This window comes from Triticum dicoccoides, chromosome 5A, assembly GCF_002162155.2.
Source record: "Triticum dicoccoides isolate Atlit2015 ecotype Zavitan chromosome 5A, WEW_v2.0, whole genome shotgun sequence".
Taxonomy (NCBI): domain Eukaryota; kingdom Viridiplantae; phylum Streptophyta; class Magnoliopsida; order Poales; family Poaceae; genus Triticum; species Triticum dicoccoides.
The window spans coordinates 584,390,914-584,393,852 of record NC_041388.1 but is presented as its reverse complement, the minus strand read 5'-3'; the positions used below and the strand labels follow the sequence as shown (position 1 = coordinate 584,393,852).

Genomic DNA, 2,939 nt, shown 5'->3' with positions numbered 1-2,939 from the left:
TTTGCCTGTTGCCATTTCCTCAGCTGTGTTTACGAGGAGTCAGGAGCAAAAATTGTTTTGTTGTTGGATAGATCTCTGTTCACGTCATCTGTAGGAAACCACCCAGTTGTTTTGCAAGTTGGTTGTATAGGGGTGGGGTAGGGGATAGTCGAGGGGGAGCCATGGAGCTTCGGCTACAGGAGGTTGTTGCCTCAGCCAACAATGAATGGCAGGAGCCATATACATCGATTTTTGTTTTTGATGTTTTGTCTGGAGTCAGCAACGAACAAATTATACTCTGTGTTGAAGCTAGCTTCTACACTGATGAATTCAGCTTAGCTTCTGGTAGTTGTTTTTCATCTGCCCATTATTGTGCTGGGGGGAGGGGGTGGGAGGGGTGCTAGTTGATGACAATGAGGTTATGCAAGCTGTTTTTGATTTGATCTGTAAGTTTTCAGACTTGAAACTGTAAATTAAGTTATTGTTCACATCTCCAGGGTATAAAAACAGAATTCAGAGTGTTTACAGAAATGCAAAATCCAACACTCTGAGTTCAGAGTGTTTTCCAGAGCATACCACACATTCTGAATCTGTTTGTTTTCAGAATGTGGGATTCAGGATGTTTAATTTTTCATTTTCGATCTGCAAGTTTAGATTGTGGGATTCAGAATGTTAGCACACATCTTTTAGTTGGATTCAGAATGTGGGGGATTTCCAGGATGTTTATTTTTCAGAGAGATCATACATTTTTGATTATGTAAGTTCAGTGATTGAGATTGTTGGATTTAGGCTTTTTTTTTTTCATTTTTCGGTCTCTATGTTCAGTGATTAACATGTGTATTTGTGTCGTGCATGAGAGGGCGATGTGTCCTCAAGGTTTTTGTTTCCCAGTAGTAGTGTAGCTTTTAGTAGAGCGACACATTCTCAAACTTTTTGATAACTAATTTCAGTGAGACAAAAGCAAGGTTTTTCTATATTTAATGGTTAATGTTTTCTCCCTGCCCCAGAGAATTGTCTAAATGTGCAAAATGCGTATGAAAAATGCCTGAATATGCATATAGCCTCAAGTTGACTGAACAAAGCAAAGTATACAAAAATGTCTATAAGAATGTTTATAATGTACACAATAGCTTTTCGACGTAGACTCGATGGTTTTTGCAAGTTGTTCTTTCATGTTTTTTTCAATGTACACAATAGCTTTTTGACGTAGACTCAGTGGTTTTTCCTGTGCTTATGTTTGGTTTACGATTTTCATTTTCCCCTATCACTGCAAGAGATTTACCTTTTTTGGTGGTGCTCATGTTTTTCACGCAAATGTTTGTGTCTTTTTTTAAACAGAAGCTTGCAAGCAAAGATACAAATTCTGACCAGTTGGAGTTGAACAACAATAATCAACGACATGACTCAGGAAATGACAGTATGACTGACCAGTAGGAGCAAACATCTCATGGCATTTGTTCATAAGCTATGCAAACTATAGTTGATCATCAGACGGCAAATGTTTTGTGTCTTTTTTTAAACAGAAGCTTGCAAGCAAAGATACAAATTCTGACCAGTTGGAGTTGAACAACAATAATCAACGACATGACTCAGGAAATGACAGTATGACTGACCAGTAGGAGCAAACATCTCATGGCATTTGTTCATAAGCTATGCAAACTATAGTTGATCATCAGACGGCATGTTCTAAACTACAGGAAGCTACTTTTTTTCCTTTTTGTGTTTGTTCTCCTTTTTGTTGTATTTTTATTTTTCTCTTTTTTAATTTTCATAAGTTGAATTCTCTGACAGAAACTTCATTTATTTGTACAGTTGGAAAAAAAACAAGAGTGGAAGCACGAAAGAAGTGTTTTGAAAGAGCAAATGAACAAGGCACTTGTTGACAAACAAGTCTACTTTAATTGTTATTTTTCTACTAATAAGGCCCAGGTCTGCGTACACATGTGGCCCTTTTCGTCTCAAACAAATAAGAACAAACAGAAAAACAAAAAAGCCTAACAAAAACAAGGGCAGGTGGCGGAGGTTGTTGGGCTGGAAGGGCTGCCCAGACAACAAACAAACTGTTTGACTTGGAGGTGATCAGGGAGCAATCAGGCGTATTGTTTGTCAGGAGTGGGGACAGATTAGAGGATGATGTCAGCTTATTATCTCACATCTAGATGTGACATAGATAGACCCTTTGGAAATTGGAAACGTACGCCGATACGTTTATAGGTTACTAGGTTACTAGGTTAGGTTTACGCTGCAGGTGCAGGGCATGCATTGTCTTACAGATTCTCTTGAGCTTGTCCTTGAGGTCGGCGTGGTGCTCGCTGTTGGTGACGCGGAAGTACTAGTCGGCGTAGTCGTTCTGGAGCATGCAGCTCGCCGGGTTCGCTGTGCCGATTGCAAGCACGGCCGCCGGGCCGTCCGAGCGCTGCGCGTGACGGATCTGCTGGACTGTTGCCATGGACGTACGTACGTCGATCGCTAAACGCGGAGTACTACGGCTAGTTAGCTGTCTCGTTGGCTTTCTAGACTTGCTTATTGTTTATTGAAGGATCCATCACAGGTCTTATATAAGACAACAGGCAGTGATTATCAAGTTGCAACATTGAATTAATCAAATTGACCAACATGTGAAGCAACAAGAAGAAAAAAAGTTCCGGTCTTAATGGTTGCGAGACCGGTGGCCACCTTCTCTCCATTTGTGCAATCGCACCACAGAACTTCGTGAGGGAGTTGGAGATGGTGTACCATCAATGGGCTAGTGACTTCACATTGCGATCATGGATCACATGCAAGTCGTAGGGCGCGAAATGCTTTTGCTCGGGAATGAATCATGCATGTTTTGTCAAAAAGGTCGAACCCCCTTGTCTCATAACTACAAAGTCTGCATATACGACCTTTCAAGCATCGCGCAACAACTCATCCTTCATCATTGAGTACCCCGTCATAGTGCTTATTTTAGGAACAAGAAA

At 40.8% G+C, this 2,939-nt stretch overlaps 1 pseudogene; it reads right to left on the bottom strand.

Moving 5' to 3' along the window:
- The window catches only part of LOC119303069, a 10,367-nt pseudogene extending 7,855 nt beyond the window's left edge, over window positions 1-2,512 (bottom strand).
- Window positions 2,513-2,939: the final 427 nt, after the last annotated feature.